This window comes from Melanaphis sacchari, unplaced genomic scaffold (assembly GCF_002803265.2).
Source record: "Melanaphis sacchari strain LSU unplaced genomic scaffold, SCAv2.0 Contig7_pilon_pilon, whole genome shotgun sequence".
Lineage (NCBI taxonomy): Eukaryota > Metazoa > Arthropoda > Insecta > Hemiptera > Aphididae > Melanaphis > Melanaphis sacchari.
The window spans coordinates 7,813,798-7,841,330 of record NW_020271560.1 but is presented as its reverse complement, the minus strand read 5'-3'; the positions used below and the strand labels follow the sequence as shown (position 1 = coordinate 7,841,330).

At 33.0% G+C, this 27,533-nt stretch overlaps 1 pseudogene; it reads right to left on the bottom strand.

Annotated features, from left to right (window-relative positions):
• Positions 1-9,528: 9,528 nt before the first annotated feature.
• Positions 9,529-27,533, bottom strand: part of LOC112601898 — a 22,128-nt pseudogene continuing 4,123 nt past the window's right edge.

The window sequence follows — 27,533 nt, the reverse complement described above, 5'->3', positions numbered from 1 at the left end:
ACACATAAGTTTATATGGTGACTTATTACATTAATATTATCAAAATAAGTTTGTATTGTGTTTTTCGTATTATAAATTATTAGGTAGGTCTACAGTAATTGCTGTTTTCAGAACAGCAGTTTATATTTTAGAAATATTCGATAAAGCTATTAAAAGCTACGTATATATACCGACAAATGACAGTTTAATAATTAGTTTTGTTAAAGGTAAAGGTAAATATTTAATTGATTTTACAAAAAATAATGAATACCTTGACGCTACACGCAATTTGAATGCCTGTGCACTGTGCTATACATATAAAAACACTTCTATACCTTTATAATGTAGATCTTGCTTATTAGCTTTTTATCGAAAAAATAAAATTATATATACAACACTAATCATGGTGGTTCTAATACATAATTTAGTAGTTATTATGCTTAAATGCAAATTGTGATAATAAAATAGATTTTTTTTTCTTTTATAGGAATTAACGTTTCAAACCGTTCTTGTGAAGCAGCGTAAAACGGTGATAAGTCTAGGTACTTTTTGAGTTATTATTTAATTTAGTTTTTAAAATCACCTGGCTTGTGGATAATTATGAATATAAAATATTTTCAAACTAAGTCTAATCATAGAATTTAATATAAAAGTTAGGGATAGTAAAGTATTTTTTATGAAATAGACTGCACCGGATAGAATTCAATTTATTCAATTTAACGAAAAGAGATATTATATTATCTTCAGTGTAAAAAATAATATAAAATAAAACATTATTATTTTTATTCATTTCATCGGGGCTTGTAAGAAGTAAAATATAATTGAATTTTAGTTAATAGTTATTCAATATTGAATATTATATACCCATTATCACTCCTCATTCATATTCTATTATTCATAATTTATCAGTAAAATGTACAACATAAATAAGTGGTCAGACAATCGGATAGTTAATCTCAAAAATAAAAAATATGAAATAATATTTATGTCGTATAATATTTATTTTATTATAAATTTAAGCACGCAATCATAAAGTGACGAAATTTTATATATGTGTAAATAACGCGTGTGATATGATATATAGCAAATTAGGATCTCCATTGGGGCTGTATATAATTTGAAAATATTCATAATACACGTAGGTATTTAATGATATTGCGATTTTGCATTCGATTATTCCGGCGATCCGCTTTTAATTGGAAAACGGATACTTATTTATGTATGTGTGTTCGGCAAAAACTTCTATTTGTAATATGATATTATTAATTGAGTGAGTATAATATAATATATTCGTAGTTTTTCGAATATTATATGTATAGGTAATTTTTTGTTTTGTAATCATGTAACTATAAAATTATAATTATTAAATTTTAGTTACTATTTTATATATCAATATTCAATATTATATATAATATAATATAACCTGCTATGCAGTTTTATTAAAATAAATTGTAAATATATTATAATGTAAATTTCAACTATAATAACAGACTCTGAATGTTAATATTTTAAACTATTGATAAAAAAAATGTATATAATATCATATATAAAAGAAGAAATAGAGATAAATTTAAAAAATAATATAAGTTGTGCAATTCAAATTTCCATATGTTTTTTCTTTTATAAAATTCCTTAAAGCCATATTGTTTTGTATTTTAAAGAAAGATAAATAAGTTATGGGTAATAAAATATTTAATATAAATAACTTACAAATATATTTATTTGAAGAATACAAAATGTTTAATCGTACCTACCTATTATATTATATTTGTTTTATTTAAGTAATTATTTGTTATGCAGTGAACACTTGAGAAATTTTGTTCAAATTAATTATTCATAGTGTTTGAAAGTAATTAAAGATATTTTCTGTTAAACTATATCCGTTGCGTATATATTATTATTGAGTATAATAACATACTAAGTTAATAAAAACTATTCAAATATTAATGATAGGCTTACGGATATTTTTTTTCGACCAGAACTTGATCATCATACATAAATAATGTAAGTGCGTACACAACTATAACACAAAATTATATGCGTAAATTTTAACTCAAATTATAATTAAATAAATATAATATACAGTTTTTTAAAATCCGTATCTTATGCATTTATAATATCAATATAGTGGTATCTTTTAATGAGGCAATTAAAATTGTGTTAATACAACGCATCACCTGTAGGTACTTAGAATAATTTTATTTTGTGTAGGTTCACATCTTACCATAAATTACCTGAGTGAATCTCAATATTATAAAAATTGTCTAACTAAATTCTGCAGTTTTTTTTTCAGACGATCAAGTATAAATAATACTATTTTGTTGATCTATTGATTTTGTGATATTTTTACACAAATAAACAAGCGAACCAAAAGTAGAGTTACTATAGGTATTTGTTGTGTTCTTAGCACAGATTTTATTAGTCACGTATAATGGGACTTGTATGATGCACATACACATCACAAAATTTATTGTAAAATTAAACAATATATAATTGGGTGTTATATCGGGGATGATGTATTAGCAGCCTTAATCTCTCATACTTCTAATCGCACTTAAAAAGCATCTACTTAATACTTTAGAATTTTCTTCAAATGACACGATAATACATTCAAACCGTCAAAGCGATTTAAAATAATTTATTTCATTAAAAAAACTACAGATTTTTGAAATGTTTTATAAATCTTATAAGAATTAATAAACATTATAAAGTACCATATTATACCATCAAATTTTAAAACGCATAATAAAATTAAGAAATAAGAATTACTTAAGTTTAATGTTTACATAATCATGCGAGAACACTGAAAATATTATGAAACCTTATGGTAAATTCTTTGCCATTTTGTTTCAATTTAAGCTCCGAGTGTAATAGATAAAATAATAATAATAATAATAATAATAATTTTAAAACTGTACATAATATATAGTTGTATGTACGTATATAAGATCCAACAAGTAATCATAAACAAAATATTTGAACATGCCAATGATCGTGCAATATAAATACATCAATAAAATAGAACTAATCAAAATTACTGTAAACCGATAAAAAATAAACTAGATTGTAATTCTTATTCTATTGCATTTTGTATGTTTTTTGGTTGATGACAAGGAATTAATAACACCACTGTAGGCATATAAGTATAGGAATATATATAATATATATGTACACAGTGGACGTAAATTCCTGATAGGTAAGTATAATATATAAAACAACATCCGTCAAAAAACGGTATCGTGAACTATATATAGGTATTGTATAAATCTATTAATATATATATATATATAAGATACGAAATATATATACCAAAACAATATAATATACACAATGGTCGCAGTAATAAAAAGCGAATAAAAAACATCAAATGTTATTTTTAATAAATAACAGGTATACCTACCTAATAAAATGCGTGTCGGTGGTGGTGGTACAAGAAAAGAAATCAAATCAAATTTTTTCGATCGGAAAACGAATAGAAAAATTTGAAATTACAGTTTTTTTCCGCCAACAAGTAATTTTATTACAATTATCTTATACACATAATTCGATGAGCATCGTAATCATCACGTTCACCAGCAGCATTGCTTGTACCTACCTATATCTGTACATAGAGGATTCTGACCTCATCCGAAATGACTTGACACAATGACGTTTAAATCCAATTACGACGTGATTCTTTTTTTTCGTTCACTTTGTTTTATATAAAATATATAATATGTGTGTTTGTCGTCGCGTATTTAGGTACGCGTTTTATATAGGTATGTGTAATACCGAGTCTCGCGAACGCGCGTGTTCCTGGCGTGACTTACTACACACACACACACATACACACACACATATATATTTATATCATATAAAACAACAGTATATAGATATGCGACCGATCACCATTGGTCATCACCGTCGTCGTCGACCGACCTCATCAAGTCAACGTCATAAACCTACAATAACACGCGCGTTTACCGAATAACGAACAAAAAACATACACTCACACACGCACGCACGTACAGCACATTATATTATTATACGTTGAATAAAACAAAAAACACCGAACAAAATGCCATCCGTTAATATATATTTATCCTGTGTGACCACCGCCGAATGCACGCCGACGACCTCATACAATAAATGACTTGTGTGTGTGTGTGTTTTTGTACCATCTCGTGTGTCATTAGACACGCTAAAAAAAATAATATAATAAAAAACAACATATAGGTACACATACACACACGTACCTATGTAATTTAATTGCGGTTTTTAACGCCAACAGCGCCTGTCATAATGTGTGCACGTCGTCTTCGTCTTTACGTCCGCGTTTACATATTATTATATGATATTATGCTATACTATGTATACTATAAACCTATGTGTGTGTACCACTGTGCTCATATGTATAAACATTACAGGGTGATGCTACGACATGACCACACCACACGCCAAACACCGTTTTATCGTTTAATCATTACATGCATTTATTCTTATCCTTAATTTTTGACCAAATTTTACCAAATTAATTTACGCAAAGTTTCCTGAATGTTTTGATCTAGTAATTGTAAGTATCTAAATCGATGAATTCTTATAATGTCATCGCTTTTCGAGCTATGATAATCATTACGATGATTCGATTCTAGTCCGAGGGTCTAATAACAGTAAACCTTGCACTATACCAAATGATCTAAATGTAATATATGTATTATGACTTGAATTTTATATACGTACCTGGATATTGCAAAAATTGCATAATTAAAATACAAAAAAATTAGATAAGCATTCTTATGATGCAGTGAATCACCCTGTACACATTTACGCACAGCGTGTGTGCGTGCGGGTTGTATAGGTAGGTATTATATAAAATATATATTATATAGTTTAATATTTCCTATTCTTTTGGGAGGCTTTTTACTCTTTCACTCGACCGCGTTTACCTAACCTCTCCTGTTTACACGACCCGTGTGTGTATGTTTATGTGTGCGCGCGCGCAGCTATTGCTATTGTTTGTCTTCCGGCGGAAAACGGAAGCGAATAAAACGCACATCGGCTACCGCCAGTGGCGTACATACATAAACTTTATACCATATTATATATATATAATACAGGTACACGTCTTCACTTATCTCGTTTCGCCTATTAACCTTTTGAGTACATACATCATGTGTGCGTCTGTGTGTGTAATGTCTACGGTATGTGTATTCTACTGCAGAGTGTTCTGTTTTTTTCGTATACTCAGTATCTGCAGCTATTTTAATATTTATAATAACAACGACGATAATAATATTTGTACCTATTCGATGGTCACACGACCGTTTACAAAGGAAATTTGAACGGTTAAATTTGTGTTCAATATGATAATATTAATTTATCTAATATCTATTACATAACGATAAAGATACGTCACCGTTTCTTGAAATTATTATGGAACCATTGAGGAACTGATCACATAGTCGACTACCTTCGTGTAGTGGTCTAAAATTAAGAACGGACCAAAGATATGACAACGGAGTATGATCCTTAGACCTACATATTTAAAGGATCCATCACAAATAATAAGTTGATAATTTTCTAAGAAAATAACAAAAAAATATTTGTATCACGAAACAGTTGTAAACTGGGAGGAGTTTGGGTGGACTTGGCCTACCTTTTATCTTCTCAAGTCTATCGCCTAAAATTATTTATGTCCTGTGAATAAGCAAATCAAAATAATAGATTTTCATTTAATTTTCACATATTGTGTGATAAAAAAAAAATTAATAATATATATTTAATAATATTGTGATGATGGTAAGGAACAAGTTACAGCTGGAGGCTGTAGAGCAATCATAGATAGTAAAACTGATAACATTTAACACTAAAATTGTTTTATAAATAGAAATGTTATGCCAATATTGTTCTTATTTTAAAGAATATTATGTTGTCATGACATTTTTACAACATAATGTAAAAGAATTCATTAATTAGTTTAAAGTTTATAATCGATTATTATCACCTTATTTAAATTTAGTATCTAATGTATTAAAATTTGAAGTATTGATGAGTTTTATTAGTTTTTCATCATATACTAATATTTTCCTAGTTTATTTAAAAAAATCATTATTCTATTTCGTAGTCATGATGTTTAACAAAAAAAAAAATCAAATGAATATGTTGTAAGATTACGTTTACTAATTTGAGTAAATTAGGAAAATATTAATTTTATTGTTGTTACTAATTATTTCTTGTAAGCGATTTTTAAATACATGTTTAATAATATTGTTACTGTTCAATTAAGTATTACATTTTTTTGTATAAAAATAGTTTAAAAATAAAAATGGTAGATAAAGTTATTAGATTAAACAGAATAAAAATATATATATATAAATTATGCTACTTTATTGTTTTTTTTTTTTTTTAATAAATGATAATTTGTTATTGTTTTACAGATTTATCTATGTAAAATTCTTGCTTGATGCATTTTTCCATATTATTAATGTAAAATTTTTAATGTCAGTTAATTTTTATCTAATATTCAAAAGAAACCGATAGGTTTTTTTTTTTTTTTTGATTGCATCAGATGCCTCATTACCTGTTAGTACTAAATTCTCACCGCATAATTATCACTATCTTCATGATAATTGTGTATACTCAAATTTACAATATTTGTGATTTTCCCTTCTGTAGTTGATAATTTGTAGTCTTTAATAGCATATTTGTTTAATTCGAAACTTTCCAAATTTCCCTGTAATGTTATAAAGTTAAATAATAGTTAAATTTTTTGCAAATGACGTTTGATTAAACATGTATGTATGTTTATAAACGAAGTCGAATGAGACATGTTTTTATTATTCACAATAATAAAAAAAAATTAAAACTGATAACATGATACAATAACTTGATAACATTTTGAATGAGTGTTTGGAAATCATCATACAGTCAAATAATGTAGGTACAAAGTATTTATATTGTTTTGAACGGTATTTTACCTAAAACAAATTATATCATTACAGCAAGTAGATTTTAACCAAAATGTGAAAGATATGTCAAAGACAAAGTTAAGAAAAAGGTTTTAAATAATAAAATATAAGTTCTGAACGTATGTATTACCTATTATACTACACACATAATTATATGTTCAAGTATACTACCAATAATTTTATACTAATATTAGTTTTTTAAAACGCTGTATTTTAAGTACATATAGTTTATATTATAGGTCAACTATACATACTTTTATTTGATTAATGTGAATTCATGATATTTGTATAGATAATGTTAAACTTACCTGCAGTATTGTGTGGTTTTACTAATGTACCTATTATAATTTTGATTTATACTGGGTGCAGATGAGGGATGACAATAGTTTAAAAAAGACCACCCATTGGCCATTCAAGGTTTCGTGTCCTGGTGTCAAAACGATCCTTAATCCTGATTCTAGGTATATATGCCATTATTATTTACTCCAGGCGTTGTACATTATGTACATAATATTATAATACACCTTCTGAATATAATATAATATATGATTTCACCAACTGCATGCGCCGTATCAATTTCGACACCTCATCCGTCTTCGACGCTCGAGACACGGCGTTTATGTCGGTATATAATGTATAATATACCTATTTAATCGTGTATTATGCATGTTACACACATGTGAACGATATGCATCATATTATATATTATACGCTCAGGAATAGCTGTTGCTGCAGTCATTATTACATATTATACTTTACTACGCGTCGTATGTGCAGTGGGGGTGGCAGATGCAGTGACGACGTGGCTCCACCGCGGTATACTGTATTATATAATACAATATTAGGAGGTACCCATCAACGCGATTAATTATATAATTTTATACTTTATACGAGTGCACTGCCACAATGCTATAACCTCCGCAGTGTTTTCAATGTGTGTGTTTGTGTGTGTGTATAATATATAGATAATAATATAATCAACACACGTTTCTTGTGCATATTTTTTTTTTTTTTTGGCGGGGGAGAGGGAGAAATAAAAACGAGTCATTGTACAAAACGAATGGACCGAAACCCCGTGCGGCCGACATGTGTTCGATCAGGAACTCCGGTCCGAATCGAGTTCAATTGAAAATCGTACACACGTTAAAATAGTGTAAATGTGTGTGTGTGTGTGTCTGTGTGTGTATCGACAGCACTGCATGGAAACGCTGAACGACTGCTGTGCACATACGAGAGTCCGTGAAAAGGATGAGATCGGGGACATGGCGGTGTTAGGATATTTCATAGGTAGAAGTATCGTATAATAATAATGCGAACACATCGATTAAACTCTAAACAATAATGTTAATTTATTTTTTATATTTTTACACGTAACAAGAATGATATTTACACGGAAAAACATAGTACGGCGACTCGCGATCGCGTACATCAGCGTTTATGTATATATATATATATGTAATTATAATATATGTATATAAATATAGTTTACAACATATACGGTTCCTAAATGTTAGGTATATAATAATATTATTGTTTATCATATCATACATAAAACGAAGCGTCTCGGTATTTTTTTTCCTATATTATTGTTCATTAATTTTTTTTAATAGCGTACACTATTTTATTTTTTTTTTGTTTTGGCACGATCATGTCTTCTGCATTCGACGATTACATGATAAATATCGTACATCAATACGCATATTTTACAACACAAAAAATATACACGGTTATACCAAGCCTGACGACAAAATTTAGGTACATAAATTTAGGTATATTATGATAATAGCTAATAAAATGTCTATACATATATTATGGTAAAATATACGAATAACATAAAATAGTCTAATTATTATTATTACATTGCACGACTTCGTATAATATAATTTTTTATACATACTTATTCACTTACTTACTCACTACATAATATTCATACGAAATAAATTATTGATACTTATCACTTATATTGTATATATATTTATATATATACAATATCAGTATCTAATTGTTGTCGTAATGTATAAGTAATATTTACAGTAGTAATAATAATAATAATAATAATAATAATAATATATAATATATAATATCGATAAGAAACAATCGTGGTAAGCAAAATTATGAAAAACATACCTACATTAAAGATATAGACAAACAAATATACAACATAATAAGTAGGTACCTATATGTTAATAAACAAGATAATAATATTATGTACGTATAGTAACCACGTATTAAAGTAATATATTGTTTCACTCATGAATTTCTGCATGGTTGACGAACGTTAAAGTCTCTGACTTACCGACATTGTTTGATTGATAAATAAAAAGAAATAATAAAAAAAAAAAAATTGAACAAACGCATAACAAAATCTTCGGTAAGAGTTTATAATGGTAATAATAATAACAAATATATACGCGTGTGTTTACGAACAAATTCGGATATTATTTTCCACTGAAAAACGTGTTGCACCGGTTTATATATTATACATATATAATGCATATACATATATACGGTTTCACTACGAATAAATTAAAAATTAAATATTTGTACTTCGAGGGAACATAATTTAATATAATACATTGAAATGTATGTTATACATAATTAAATGTTTTCTGTGGGTATATTAGGTTTTCTTATAAAATTTTTTTCACAATATCAAATGTAATTAAATTTGCCGTAGTAATAATTTCTCACATCACATAAGAAAAAAAGTAAAGTAAAGTAGTAAAAAAAAAAAAAAAATAAAAATAAAAATAAAACAAAAAACTAACGTTTTTCGCGTCAGGGTCGGTACGGAACGCAAATATAATAATATAGGTATAATACTATACACGTACAAATAATAAAAATAATAATAATTATAATAATAAAGAGTAAACGACGACTAGGTGTGGGTGTACGTGTTTGAGATGTGCGTTTTACAGCGCGTCTCAAATCATTGTAGACGTGCGCGCGCACACTGCGAGATGCACTTCAACACGACAACGAGCAACAGACTGTAATACAACAGACCGTTATAGGCGCGAGTCACGTGCGCGCGGTGCGATGATGATGGTACGTTATGGCACGCGGTCGTCGCTTAAACGTCCACGTTTGGCGAGTCGGACCCGTCGTCCTCGACGTCCACCGAACCGGGCCGGCTGTCCACCGTCGACCTGGGCGAGCCGCGGGACGACCGGCCGGGCGGTTCGGGCGTCGGGCTGCGGCCGGGCATCGGCGGCATGGCGGCCGGATGGTGGACGCCACCGTAGTACATGGGGTGGGCGAGCGGCACGGGCGGCGGCTATGTGTGACAGGTGGTGGTGGCCAGAACGCGCCGGCGCCGGAAACCGCGGCACCTGGTTCACCGCCACATGCCGGGGTACAGATCTGTAGGCCAGCGCGCGCTCGGGCGTCGACACTGCGTGTCGCGGCCACGGCAACGCCTGCCGGTACAACAGGGTCGGCGTGACCGCGGCCGAGCCCGAACGCCGCCCGCCGGCAGCGCCGCCCGCGCCGCCCGCGGCACCGGCCGGGTAAGGCCAGCAACCGTACGGCGGCCCGCCGTACAGCCGTTGGAACGCCGCGTAGTTGCCCGCCTCGGCTAATAGTTCCAGGCCCACTGCGGTCTGACGTTTCCACTTGGTCCTGCCCAACATAAAAAAAAAACACCAATCGGTTTAGAAAATGCGTGCTACAATGATTGCGTTTACATGTTGTTATACATAAAACAATAATCGACGTTTTCAGTGTTATTGTTTATCAAAACTGAAATGAAAATTGTCCCACAATACTCCAGTCGACTTAAAACTTAACTTAAAATAGAAGTAATAACTGATAAGTTGATATTAAGAAAGTAAATGTCTTCCAATAACTGTCACGGTAAAAAAAAAATTGGATTATTTTCGTAGATATATATATATATAATCGTAACGGAATACCTATCTATTTAGTTTTGCTAAGATAATATTATAAATATTTACATCATAAAAATCGTCAAATGTAAAGGACTCGCGAGTTTCTCATTTAAAAAAATCACTGTAGTATGCTTAGGTTGTGATAATTTAGTTTTTATAAGAACAATGAACTATTTCTAGTCATTTTTTTAATTATTTACGTTAGCGTGTATATTATATGCACTCATTTTCTACATTTAAGCATTATTAGTGCCTTGATGTCGTATTGTGGGTTGTAGAATTTTGTACAAAGGATTTTATTTTGATTGTTTATAACTCTGAATAATTATTTGACGTCTATCATATGTATAATATTATTAACGTTATCCTAAATACATATTATTACATATTATTAGTATTGTACAGTGAAGGTATGAATGGCGTTTGACGGGAAAAGATAAAATTTTGATACGAAATAAACTTGATTATAACATTTTGGTATACTAAAATCGTGTAATTTCGTTGGGCAATTAATATTTTAAATGTTTTGGTTGTTCGGCAAAAAGTTACTCGTTCAGTTGCACAGAATATAGAAATCGTGTAAAATGATCACGCGCATACGTTAGTTTTAAAAATTAATTAAAAAAAAAAAAAACTTTTTAGTGCGTGTTAAGCTGTATAAATAAGAGATGCCCCTCAGCCATGTTATTATATAGGTTTATTATAGCACGTTTGCATAATATAAAAATTATTATAATGATACACTTATTCTACACATATTTTGGAAGGAAACGAAGAAAATAAAAACGTGTCATTAGACTCATTTATGTAGCTCAGAGTAGGTATACCTATGTAAGAAAAATACGTTTTCATTAAAACATCAAATAATTGTCGGCTAGAAACCTTGACAATATCACAGCGAACGAGAAGTCGAGTAAAATAAACTTATATTTAATATTACTGATGTTTAAACGAAGTATATATTTCCTCTTGAATGTATTAATATCGTATACATGATAGCACTATACTTAGTAAAATTATAATTGAAATAATATTAAAACGGACATCATCATCAGATCATCCATCAATATTAACCATACACTTGCAGCGTAACAGATGGCTTTCGAATGACATAATATAATATAATATAAAATATAATATAATAGAAATGCAGAGATGTCGCGGTGGTACCTGTACCTATATAAGTATATATTTAATACGTATTATATACGATGTACGTAATTCTCAAATGCGATTACGGCACGGCGTGGATGATGTTTTTTTTCGAAATTTTTTGTCTCTACGCTTCAGCGTCGCATAGACCCATCGATTAAAACGTCAATGATATGTATATATAACAACGGCGGCTGCCACGCACACGATCGATTCGTTTCATGAGTTTTTTGATGCCGGCGGCGAAATGTACAACAGACGCATAGATCGATATAGTCGCGCGTATACAGATGCGACAATATAGCTCGGTAGCCTCTTGTATTTTTTATTTTATTATTACTATTTATTGTTGTTAAAACACGGACGGAACAAAAATTAGAAAAAAACCATTGTACGCATGATTCCGAGGGGCGTCTGTGAGGGGGGGGGGGGGGACTTGGAAAAATAATAAGAAAACCCGCGACGATAAGACGTGTTTTTCCATTAAATATGACGACGTGCCTGAGCACGAGCGAGCTGACTGGGTACGGTCATCATCGTTCTCGTTCAATATAATATACACAATAGACCGTCGTCACTGCTGAAGCGAACGTGACCCGAACGACCCGTGGAAAACACACAAAATTCCGATATCATATATATATATATATAGTCTCAAGTCGCGCGCGCGTCGATGACTGTGATGCATGTAATATAATACGTACGTACACTATAATATTATAACAGTTTATGTACATGACGTTTAATGTTATGGTTTTACGTTTTTTCGTTGTAGATAAAATATTATTATTTTTGTCTCTCGACACGCCACGATTCACGCGTGGCCGCAATTGGATTTTCGATTTTTTACACCCTCGATTTTTCTCGTTAAATTTTCGGGATTTTATTTTTTTTCTAATCCTACGCGTTTTTTGTTACTGTTGTAGGTACATAGGTTTTTTTTTCACCGTGTTTCGCGAACGATGCTTTAACGTCTTCATCGACGATGTCGTCGCCGTGAGACGCGATAGACGGTGCGCGACGGCGACGTGTCAATTAAAACGATCAGCAAAAATAACCGTTGTACGAGTGTATAAAATACACATTATTACGAGTGTTATTATATTATAGCCAGTTTTAGGTTGAGCAATGTGATCGGAAGAGGAACGGTATTCGAAGAAATTCACTCCGTCATAACGTGGGTTAATGAACGCTGTCACTTTAAATTCTTTCAGACATCACACATTTAGTAAGAAGTTATAAAAGCAAATTCAATGTTTTAGGATATAATATCAAAAATAAATATGATTTTTTGTTACACTCTTTTCTTGACTATAGTTTAAACTGAAAATCGTTTTAACCGTGGCATTTTACCTTCAAACATCAAAACAATTGACCACTAATTATTACGTATAAAAAGATATACTTGTATAGGTATCAGTACACAATATATTTACATCAGAAAATCTGAGGACAATATAATATAGTTACTGAAAACAATTTATGATCAATGGCGAATAATACTAGCTATCTCGTTATGAAGGGGCTACGGAAAGCTACTGCTGGCGTTATAGTATGTTATAATAATAATTATTATTAGTGTGAGCGGTTAATGGGTCGTAACCGATTCTAATTCCGGTACCTATCTCGCGTATAGCGGAGGCGGTGTGCCAAAGGCGCGAAATACAGTTTTTTAAACGCGTATGTATCATAAATATAATGTATATAGGTGCACTATAAGACTGGGCCGGAACGCATTCGTCTTGTCAACGCGCGATTACGCGATAGTCGTAAGAGGTACAACGGTACAACATAATGCGTGCGGACGCGACTAATTTTAACCTTTGATTTAGTGAGCCAACGTTACGACAGATCACAGTAAAACGAGGCGGACGCGATCGGTACGGCGCAGTGCGTATATAAATCAACTGGGACAACGGCGGTCGTCGGTAAATCAACTTTTCCGACCGTGAAAATATAATATATAATATTATCATGTATATATCCAGCTGTATAGTCGAGATGACGTGATAAAAAAAAAAAACGGCGCTCGCCAACTATACTTTTCTTTTTTTTATTATTTGTACCACTATACGCGATAAACGGACATTTTAATGCGTAGGAAGTACATATAGGTACCAATAAGGATGTCTTTTGCACATTTTATCATTACACGTATCGTCGAGTGTTTACACTCAGACATTGATAACTATAGTAAAAAACAATACGCGATAAAACGATATATATGTGCGACCCTGCCCTTTACTAGAGTTTCTAAAAATATTATATTATATAAACTCGAGTGTATGCAGAAACGGCGTACACTTTACACGACGTAAATCACAGGGAATAAGACGGACATCGAAATATTATCTGCAGGTCTCTCTTATGCTGCAACGGCGACGACACGAAATAATTTCCGAGCGCACGGCGCGCATTACACAATACACAACGCACAATAATAATAATAATAATAATAATATTATAATGTTAATTTGTCGTTTTGTCGCGGCCAGCCCCCTCGACACCAAGACCAGCCAATCCTTTGCCGTCGCCGAGCAGATGCTAACGATATTATACACGTTACCCATCACACGTACCTATATAAAATAGTTTATATTATACACACTGACACACAAAACGCGTATATTTTACCGCGTATGCTGGACGATAAATTATCTCTTTAACCGCGCCCGCAGTGCACACCAAATGACACGCGAAATCCTCCGCAGAGTCCTCCTTTTCAACAAGACTGCCGCACCCAGCTATTATATCTATCGTGCACACAATAATATGATATATCGTACGTATATTAGTGTCGTTTATGTTATATTGTTACAATACATGCGTATTGTTATAATGGTGTGTGCGATGTGCCGATTTTTCACACTCCAAAAGATTTATATCCATGTGCCAGAATTTTTTTCGCTCGTCTTTTTTTCTCATATCCCGCGACACCACAAACAATATTATCTTTACACGTTATACGCATGTATAGGCGCTCGTTTGTGTACCTACAATAATAATAAGTGGAATATTAGCCACGACGACGTTTACACAAGAGTTAACACGCGCATCGGTGTTGTTATTATTTCTCGCGCTTTTGTGCTTGTGCACACCCCGCCGGGCGGATGCCCAGTACCTACAACATCATATAATGGATACTCTTCGAGTGTACACCACTCATGTTCCGACCACACTTCAGAGGTATAGGTACACACGTACTTGACAAATGACCGGGACGTCTCTCGAAACGCATAGAATATAACGTGTATATAACTGCTGCAGCATCCGCTCGCTACAACAGACCTTTATAATATTATACGTCCGACTTATCCCATTTATAAATGGATTGTTCGTGCACCTATATAGAGATATACCTACTTGACTTGGACCCTTCTCCGAATCCGTAAAAATATAAATAAATCGTTTGTATTTCTATACATATGCATACCAAACCCGTTATATATATTATTATTATATTTGCGAGTCGCGATAAAAATCGTATAACGTACATTATGCTCGGCTAGATATTACGGCAAAGAGCGGGAAGAGGGTGCATTTTTTTTACACTATTATTATTATTATGGGGTGGAATTGGCATTCATGGCGTATAATATTACGCACGGTTGGCGGTTGCGCATATATATATATTTACTGAACGACGAAAAAAACTTACATAGCGTTTTACACTTGTCTTTTGCGCTTGGTATATTTTTACCGAAGAAAAACGCCTTCTAACACCCTCTCGCGCACGCCCTACCATCACCCCCCTCCCCCCCACTACGCCATTCATCACAATGACGACAATTACAATATTTTCGTCGGCGGCCGTACACGAAAATGCTTATCAGACACGATATCGCTTTGCTCTACGACCCGCCTGCCGACTTTTGCAGCACATCCGTTTTTGACGTACACACACATACGAGAGCCATACATAATATATACATCTATTACCAAATTTTCACTGTTCACGCGCTCCACCTTTGTTGTATACTATTATTATTGCCTTTTTCGGTGGCGATTGGGGTGGTGTTGTCGGGGGTGTTCTGCTATAAGCTATTCGTTACTATTATTATTTTTTCTCGTCGTAGGTATTATTGTATAACATTATAATTTATAATAATACCAGCGTAGATATAAAATAATACGTAGTATAATAATAAGCGCCTTGTACCGGATGGAAATATAGCTTCAAGAGGGAGTATTATGAACATAGAATTTGAAGATATGGTCTCGGGCTTATTGCCGAAAAGTAGAAATGTATAGTATATTATATAGGTATATATACATACTATATAATATAGTTATAAACGCGATGTGTAATATATTACACTTACACCTCCTCCCGTCTACATACACACGCAAGAATGCGCCTATTCTATATTTATATTCATAATTAACATCTAATTTTAATAATAAAAATTAAGCTCACCTTCTATTCTGGTACCAGGTCTTCACTTGGGTGTCGGACAGATTGAGCTTGGCCGCCAATTCCATGCGGTCCTGGACGCTCAAATACTTTTGCCTCTCGAAACTCTTTTCGAGTGTCTGCAACTGGTGGTCTGTGAACGCCGTCCTTGCTTTTCTCTGTTTCTTACTGAGATTTGAACCGGAATTTCGGCCATCATCGTCTCTGTGACCTGTAACGCAAAAATCAATTCACGTTTATAACGCCGCCATTGCTTTTTGTTATAAAACGACTACTTATATAATACGCGGGAATAAAAGTGTAACTCGTATAATTCTATGAAAAAAGAGTTAGCAGCAAGTAGCTATAATATGTTTAAATTATAGTATAATGTCGTATAGGTGTATGTGTATTATATATTATTATATAGTGTGTGTGCGGTGTTGCATATTATAGTTTGTCGGACATTTGTAATGTTTTGTACTAAAATATATAAATATGTATGTGTGTGTGTGTGTGTGTATTGTACCCACACGATATCACGAACACATTATGTGACAAAAATGAAAACAAAATAGTAATAATAATATAATAATATCATAAAATCTGAAACGCGATATAAAGCTTAATAGCAGCGGTGACTCGAATGCGCACGTCGTGGAGGCGGTGGTTAGGCGAGACACGCATATCACGCAAAACCTTGCCACCCGCTTCGGTCATTATGGTAGCAAAATAAAAAAATTCGATAAAAATCACAAAAAACACTCTTGTAACATAAACGGCAATGGGCCGTACACGGAAAACTCTACTAAATGTTTCTATACATTGCTATTTTTCATCATAAAGCACGAAATAAATGGGTATAATTTTACCGGTACCTGAAATAGGTATATAGGTAAATAATTTGTTGGTGTGTTACTACTGTACGTAGGTACTAATATGTAGCCCCGCAGAGGCAACAAAGTTGTATAATAAATATATTACTTTTACAAAGTATTTTGTAGATGTACTATTTAATATATTAGTAAATGTTGTATTATATATTGCTGAATATCATTATACCATACAGTAGAACTCATTTTTGTTTTTTGTTCTATGGAGCATTTATTTTTAGGGCATGAAATTCTCTACTCTTACATAATAATAATAATAATAATAATATAATATAATATTGTGATGCGAGGCGAAAACAAACGCGCCGCGGATTTATTATTCCGGTCTCTTGGGCCGGGTGTGAAAAACCCGTTGTCGACACATTGTAGCAATAAACCTAACATATATGTATAACGAATATAATTCGTCTGTCAATTTGCATTTAAAAAAATAAAACGGGGTTTAAAAAACGAGAGTGGAAAAAAATAACGCTATCGAAACGCGCCTGCCCGAACAATGTACTGCGTGTATAAACTTACCCCGAAACCGAGGTGGGAGGGGGTTGTTTGTGTGTGCGTACAATGGCTGTCGAGAGGGGTCGTGCTCGATTGTCGTGTACTACCGGCGGCGGGGCGACGGTAATTGGAGTAAAACGGGAAAGAAAGAAAGAAATCTGCTGGCCGGGAAGGGATGACCGACGGGGAAAGAGCTGCGAAAGCCAATGAGCCGCGGTGTGCGCGCTAGAGGGGCTTAAGTGGTCCGCCGTCGTTCAGCCCTTCTATGTTGCTAATATATATACGAGAGTCTTTACTATACACCGACAGTGGGAGCGCGGGTAGAGGTAGCGAGGGAGAAAAAGGGTGAGAGAGGGTGTTCACTAGCTACTACCGTTGCAACAGCAGCTCTCCCTTGTTTTCCCGCCGCAGCAACCACCGGCGACGTGGCTTTTCGCCTTCCTCCACCACCCCCAGAGTATATTTCGTTATATTGCGCGTACAACACACCCTCCGCTGCAGGGTGTGTTGCTCCGCAGTCTCACTTCTACCGCCTCGCGCATAGATATATCAATTAAATGGTGCTCGACTTATTTATATGTGTGTGTGTATATATATATATATATATGTATTTAAGTATGCTGAAGTGTGTGCGCGTATGGAATTTCTAGTCTCCGCCCAACCCGTTTGTAGGTATATATTGTGTATATTATATATAAAACGCTAATGGACCCGACGACGAGTCGTCGGTACACGCTGCAGAGAGCTGTGCTCTATAACCGAATTAATGCGCGCGATTCATACGCATAATATGAATCTCGAACCGCCAATAACCATGTGTCGTTTAAACGGTTGCGCGTACGAAACAATAATTGTCTGTACACGTATAACTACCGATCGATAGTATATTATTGTATGTATAATAAAGATGTTGTAGAACCGCGCGAGTATATTTAAATGTACGCCTACGCACGCATTTAATGATGATTCCGTAGGTAAGTTATTAGACATTTGCAGACAAACTACGAGTATGCGTGTAGTACGTCAGGTTTGATTTTTTTTGCTCGACGCGAAAAAATATGCATAGAACACAATATGAAACGGTGGATAGAAAAACTCGCGGATCGGTGCATAATATCATAATATTAGCTGCATCAGTGCAGATATAGAACTGCAGCAATTACAGAAATCTTCGTTTACTTATTGAACGTATATACCTATCACACGTGCCAAGTTATATACACGCATTATATTCACAATCAAGTGCGCGCAGATAGACGTAAAAGTCTGGGATTTCGAAAAATGAATAGTCACGAAAGGTCGGCACGACGAGAGGCGTGTGGTGCGTGGGGTTTGTCCTTTTGTGTTGTCCGTTGTTTTCGTTTTATTACACGCACGAATTTCTCGGACTCGTGTTTGTTAGTGTGTGTGTGTGTGTGTGTGCGATATGCGATGGCGTGCGCGTCGCGTATATATAGCGCCCGATATAGTCCATTTAGGGTATAAGTATAGACTATAGGTATATAGGTATATATGTGTAAAGGGTCAATCCTTACGCCCCAGCTCGACGCAGAGTGATGGGAGAAGGAGCGGGTAACAGAAGAGAAGGGTTTACGTATAAAATCATAAACACAATACATTATATTATTTAAGGGTGTTGTTTATACAGTAAAACGGCTCGGTTGCCAAGAACTTTGCGTGCTCTTGTGTATATACATTTAAAATACTAGTAAATATAATATACATATCTAACGTTTATTAATAATAGATTTTTTCCCGAGCGAAATACGTTGCTGTCGGGACGGGGTCACAAAACGGCGTCCGGCCACCACGCCGTACCCCACTTCGAAGTTCATATTATATTACTATATGATCTACACTCCGCAAAGCAAATTGCTTATGCGTTTGTAACGGTTTTTTATGATAACACATATAAGTTCATGACAACAATTTATTATTGAATTAAGTTTTATATATCGATTTGAATTTTTGAACCTTTACGTCACAGATATAATCCATATTCTATCTATGCATTATATCATTGTAATTATATGTATACGGTGTACACCTCCGGCGCTAGAAATTTACATTTTAATGCAGAGTAGCGATCAGGTCTAGAATGATACAAAGGGCTAAATCGTTTACAGACTGAGGTGCTAATCTTTTTAGTTATATTAAAAAAAAAAAAATTATTCACTATAAAGAATCTTATACCAAAATCTGATATAAAACAATTTAACTTTATAATGAAGTAGTCATACATAAATATCTTAACAATTACCTATAAATTACGTAATATTAGTGGAGAGCGAGATTAAAATTGATATTTTAAAATATAGGTTCGGAAAACTCTTCTCCAGTCGTGGTCAAGTCAAACTATTAAACATCGCTATAACTCTACCTAAAATAGTTTAAATTTTTAAAATAACAACAATTAACGTATATACAGTAGTTGTATAATTATGGTACCTATAAGATATATTTATCGACGTATTTAATTACCTATATGCACAGAAATATACAAATATATACCTATACTTTGTTTTTCTTCCAATGAAAATCATGATAAGTATCGTTAAATTATTTCAATATAACAATATGGTATATACCAGCTATAACACTGTTCGCACATACAACTATTATAATATTATTGCTATCGTGTACCCATGTATACTTATAACATGTATACCTACGTATAGGACAGTGCACACAAAACACGCATCACGCGCTTTTTATTTCCGCGTGAGTACATAATAATTTATATATAATATTATACAGTGAGCTGCAAATAAATACCTAATATAAAAATACATACACTTCGATATGTACGTATTACGTATATTATTCTTTATTCGCGTTTATTATATACGTATATATGTGGCGTTGTAGCTATGTATAATATATTATTTACTCGTATATATATATCTAATATTCACACAATAATATAATATAATACGATATTATATTGTCATCATTACGTCGATTTAATCAACCAGTGTGCTTGACAAATCTCGCTGGGACATAACCTTGACGACTCATATACCTACACACTGCATAATAATCTATGAATATATAGTATATTTTACGTACCTATTTATGTATATATATGTACATATGGATAATATAATATTATACACGTTGTGCTTTACGGCGGCGTTTCGCGATCAGAAAACTCTATTCAGTGTCGGTTAAAAAGTGATTATCGGTGTTATCGATGGCGACGGTCGTATAACGACACATTAGCCATTATATTGTACGATGGCGTGACAGAACCGCACGTAAATCGATTGTTGGAACATTTTCCGACTTGTTATTTTCTGCCGTTGAATATATATATATATATATATGTATAAAACACGCGTTATAACTCTATAATATTATAATATAAATAGCTTCAGCTTGTGCTTACTGCGTGTCTGCGTACAGTATACGTGCATACCATCGGAAAAACGGTCTGCGATGGAATAATTCACTTATATACACACGATGACAATTGTTATACGGCAACGTACGTATAATTATATATATAGCTAGGTAAATACGTATAATAATAATAATCAAATAATGGATATCTCGATGTACGCACAAATTTGATTCGTCGAGTGAAATTCGTGTAAAATATCATAGAGGATATAATATAAATATACCTAAGCCATATGATGGAATGCGATTTCGAAATCACTTGGTATATTATATAAACTATGCACACTCCAGTGCATGGAAGTATATTATAATGATGGAAGTACCGAGAGTAGGTAGGTATGTTTCAGAAGTTACTATAATAAATATAATAATTAAATTGATGAAATATTCCACATACGTGCGGGTTTTCCTAAATCCTTATGATATAAAGATTAAACCGCGTTATTTTCACGCTCCCATATATTACCATTCACTACCAATGACTAACATACATACATACACACATTATCAGAAAATACACTACGTTGATTATCGCGATGCTGCGACGAAAAGAAATGATGAGCGACTAATTTAGGTTCTGCAGTGCACATTGTTGGCTCTGTTCCTACATAATATATATTTGTAGCCGTTGTGGCAGAACACGAATTATATAGGGCGACGACGAAGATGTGATAATATTTTTGTTACGTTATTACAACGATTTACTGCCGTCGCCGAGTGTGTATTAGCGCCAATTAGCGGTCGACGGAAATAAAATGCATATATATTATATCGTCACAGCGCGACCCTTTCGCCACCACGGCATGTCACTTCTTTCCGTCCGCAAACAATAAATACTGTGAATGATATATATATATATATATATATATATACGTGTATATGTATCTGTGAGCGCGAGCTTTTACCTATATGTGAGTATGAATTATTATATCGTCTTACGTCCTGGAAAAGAGGCGAAAAAATAAAAACCTTGCGGACGGACGGAAACGTGTTAATTATACCGCGAGTACGAGCATGAGAAGATGGCTGCTGTCTGCCGTCACTTATAATGTTTATGTGGTAATATTTATGTGGTTTCATGCGTAAATAATATAATATATTATAAGAATGTCTGTCGTCATGTATTCAAGTGATGGGCTCACAATAATAATCAAAATATCATAATTTTAATTTTTTTTTTATGCGTATTACACGACACGATGATAGAAAACCATTGAACCGATAATATATTATACCTATACTTTGCAACGATTTGAAAAAAAAAAAACAGTAAAGTGGTCGCGTGTTTATGTATATGGAAAGCAAACATAATAAATTGCTCGTTTTTTCGTTCCGTTTAATTAACTGGCTTGTCGACAACATTGATGGCGTCAGTGGTCTTTTCGTCCAGCTACTACATGTATAGAATAAGAAGTATTCGTTGGTATACCTAAAGGAATATTAAATTTAAATAATTTAATATACGAATGGTTCTACCCAAAAATTATTTTTGAATTGGAACGGTGAAATCGTCACCACTATGCCAACCAAATATTATAATAATACATTACGATTTATATATACTATTCGAATTATATGTGTAAATATATAATATTATAGTGTACCTATACAACAAAATATACTGTAAAAACACCGGACGAACATATATACACTTTATAAAAAAAACCTAAACAGTTTAACAGTAGTCTATATCACGCAAATATTACTTAAAAACTACATAGAAATTCATTTATATAATATATATTATATTATGTATTATTACCCATTATTATTGTTATTATTACGTTTATTATATTGTTTCGAAAAAACACATTTAACCCGTTCTGGGGTGTAAGTATAACGCATTATACCTATAAAGTATAAAAATTAAATAATTCAAGTGGGTCAAAATACACCTTCCTTATACATAATTATATTATGCACTTTAAAACCCCTACAAATGACTATAATACCTTTCCTATACGTTTATAATATGTAATCAGTGGTGGATACTTTAACCATCATGTACAATGCGTGTATGTTATATTTATAGGTATATAATATATTTATCATATAGTATATATATGATAGCGACGATATTATAATCCCTTTTCTCTCGCATCTCAACATCCAACACAACATAATAACTATATATTAATAACTCTCATCGTATAAGGTACACGGTAGCGATATATTACACGAGACACGAACCTACATTTATAAAAAACTTATATAGGTATAGTATAATACCCATCGAAAAGTAAATTACAGTTCAATCGGTTGGTGCTAGTAATGTTGTGGGCATTTCGTGCATGCGAACTTTAAACGATGTTTTAACAAAAAAAAAAATAATAATAATAATAAATAAATAAATAATAACAACAACAATAAATGTAATTTTGGATATTTTGTTGCTATTATTATGTAGCTATTTATTTATTTTACTTATTTTTTCGAAACTTTTGAAAATCGCGTGTCGTGATCGCAATATTATACGTATATAGGTATTTGATATACCTGTGTAGGTATATTCGTTTTAAAAATGACCGTTTATAATTATTTGAACGGCCTCAATTGGATTCAATCGATTTATGTTTAAAGCGCTACCACACACACACTTTTCATTCGGAAAGCAGCATTACCGTAACCTAACCTAAGTGCATTATATTTATTTTTCCATATAAAAATGTTCTAAATTAGTTCGAAATTTTGAGTTGTGGCAACAGCCGCTTTGCGTGTAAAACTACCTCCACAGTCGATTATAAACGAAAAGGGGAAAGAAAAAAAAAACCAAATAATAATAAACATAACTTGCCCGCAATGCGCTATATGTTTCGTTGTCGCGACAAAACGGTTTTCCCCTTCAGGCATATCGAATTTTCCACCACAAGGGTGAAATATGTTCGCCAGAGGTAAATTATTTTAATAATAACAAGAGCCCGGCTTGCACATGAAAAATTAAGAAGAAAAAACTTCGCCTGTTGTATAGTGAAAAACGTCGTAAAAAACACCTCGTAAAACATTCAATTATTATTTATTTATAAAGTTACTCTATATAATTTTAATTTTTAAATTGAAGCATAATTACTGTGTAGCGTCGATAATATACATGGGTAGAAAAATTTCCACATAAAAATTCAGAATTTTCATATCCCGGAAATATTTTTTTATTTACAAACTGTCCGCCTCATAAATATAAATTTTTGATATTTATAATCCAGAAAAATATAGACTTATGCTCGTTTATCTATATTTAAAAAAAAAAACAACGATGACAATTATTGATAATACACACACACACACACACACACACATATATATATATATTATATATTATCACTAATCGGTAACTTTAGCGGATAGGAAAAAAATTAAAACTTAAGAATAACGTATAGACATATAATATTACATAGATGTCCTTATATATTATATTATAACTATATTTGTACGGCGGATGGCAATAACAACAATAATAGTAATATAATATTATTACAAGGGCGGAAATCTCGAGTACGCACTTATGGATTACGCCTATTGTCCGCGAGGGGGTTGATGTTAATCCGACACGGCCGATTCAAACGTCAAAATTGCAGTTAACGTTTCATTATAGTATAACGTATGTATACATACATATCAGTCTGTGTATATATACATAATATGCAGTGTGTATAGGTGCGCGTGTATACAATATAATAATAATTTAGATGTATCGATTTATTTGGTAGAGGATTATCATATTTATACCGACTACTATTTAGAAGTGACAATAATATGGGTACCTTAAATACACGCTTGGCGAAACGAATTTTTCACCCAAACACTGGTTCAACAGATCGAATTATACCCTACAGTAAAATACGTTTATATTTATTTTGATTTCGCCCGTTTACCTTTACCGGTAAAATCGATTATATTATTATTATACTGCTATATTTGCCCCATTCTACCTAAATTTTTCAATAGCAATGCGATGAAAAGACGCAGCTTATACCGCCAATCATCAATATATCATATTATTATATTTTTGTGCGAAGTTTAGAAAAAATGCTGCGACGTATTCACTGTAATTATATATTTAGGTATATCTGAAGCATGCGATTCGTGTGATGGGAACTATTATACCTACATGTCCATTAATAGCGGTTTATATAAGAATAAATATCAATATTATACATATTACTATTATTATATATATATGTACTGTGTATACACGTACACGCACAAATATAATACGTCGTATATTGTAAATTGTAATGTATCATTGTTTCATGTTTGCACAACCGGTCATTTAATGAAAAAATAAGTAAAATGAAAAATTACGTAAACACGTGAGCTTGTATATATATTATTATACTGTTATTGCAAGCTATAGTAGGAATATAATAAATATTATTAAATACATATTATAAATTATCTTATAAAAAGGATGATATGGCTATTATATTTAAGTAGGGTTCCTTGACCTAACTACAGTCATACATATTATCATGAATTTAAGAAAATCACTTAAATAAATATATTATGCATCTATAAGGACCTGCATAATATTGTATAAACGTAATTATGATATAATAGAATAAGTGTTAATAATTTGATATAAAAGTGATTATACGTACCTACGTATATATATTAAATGTAATATATACTTATCGTGAATAAAATATCATGTGTAAAAAAAATCTTTGTCAAATAGGTACATCTGATATACCTACTAATAAAATCAAGATATTTATTAATGTCTCACTACTTACATGAATACTTTGGTACACCTACCCATCAATATTATTAATAATGAAGTAAGATTAATAAAAATCTCATTTCAAAGAACTGAATATTTGCAAGATGTATGAAAATTAAAATAAATAAATGAAAATACAACATTAAATTATATTTATACTAGGTATATATTATATTTTATGATTTTAGGCAATCTCACTATTCGAAGAAATTTTGAATTTTTGAAATGAATCATTATTATTATAAGTTATAACTATATAATCAACTTTAAAATTAATATATACCTATTATTTAAAAAAAAATGCATGCAATAATTGTTTATATTATACCTATATGTAGATACTATAATTTTAGTCGTTATATATTAGACATAGGTTTGAATATCTATAGAAGTATACAGTCTAATATAATTTTAGGTATATTTGTATAGCCTATATTTAAGACTTCATACTACGCCGTTGCAGTACAAGATTTGATCCACATAATATATTATTATAAGTTATACGTCTAAAACAAATAATTTGTTATTTATACGATATTGGAAGTATATCGATATGTCATCGTAAATCGTAACTTTATTATATCAAGATTGTATTTATTTTGATTATTATTACCTAAACGTCATAAACGTTGATTTATGAATATATACACTATCAATTAACCTTAACGCGTGCATTATATGTTTAAATACGAAGTACGAAGTATATACAGACTTGTCGCGTTATACTGCAGTTGCTATCGACTGATAATACTACGGTACGGATTTCAGTCTATCTATCTATGGGCGCAAATTATTATACCTAGGTATCTAAATGGTGTACTGTTCAGTTACATATTGCTGAAGATAGGTAATGTGCATACCTATGAAACAAGACACTTTCGGGATGCAAACGGACGTTGTCCCCGGCAGTCCCTATCGGTGCCTCTCGTGATCGTCGCCCGGTCGGTCAGCCGGTCTCCGCCGACGCCGGCGGGCGCTCCGCGCCGCCTCCGCTTGCTGCGACGCGCGACGCGCGCCGTGAAGGACAGGTCTCGCCCGGCCGTCAGTGACGAACGGCGCGACACCGCCCCGTTATTGCCCGTTGTCGGAACGTATGTCTGTGATCATGAACCGAGACCTGCCGAGGTGATGCGGTCAGTGGCCGGCCGCCGAGGCGGCAGTAGAGTTCATGTGACGTCATCGCGTGGCCGTCGTCGTCTCCTGTGTCTTGCCGAAACCGTCGCCACGCCTCACTGCAGCTGCTAACCCGGCCGGCTACTACAAGAAGGCACTACGGCCGGATGAGCTGCACCGTGCCGCCGATAAGCGTCGCCGTCGTGGAGCGGTGTGTGACTGCGCGGTTCGTATCGGTGCGTCTGCGATTATCCGTCGTCTTTGAACGCCGCGCGAAGATGAAAAATACGAAAACGGTCCGCGGCTCTCAAGGTTCGAGACTAGACGAATAAATAATAATAATCAGAAAAATCACGATCAAATACGTCACAGCGGACTCCGAGTCCCCTTACGCTATTACAATGTATTTATCAAAAATATAATAAAACATTAACACTCCGGCGTATGTGCGCGCGTGTGTGTGTATGTGCGCTTGAGAGTGTAACAACGTTAAACAGCGAACGCAAACGCGCGAGAGGCGATCGGTACGCCGGTGTGCAGTCGATAGTT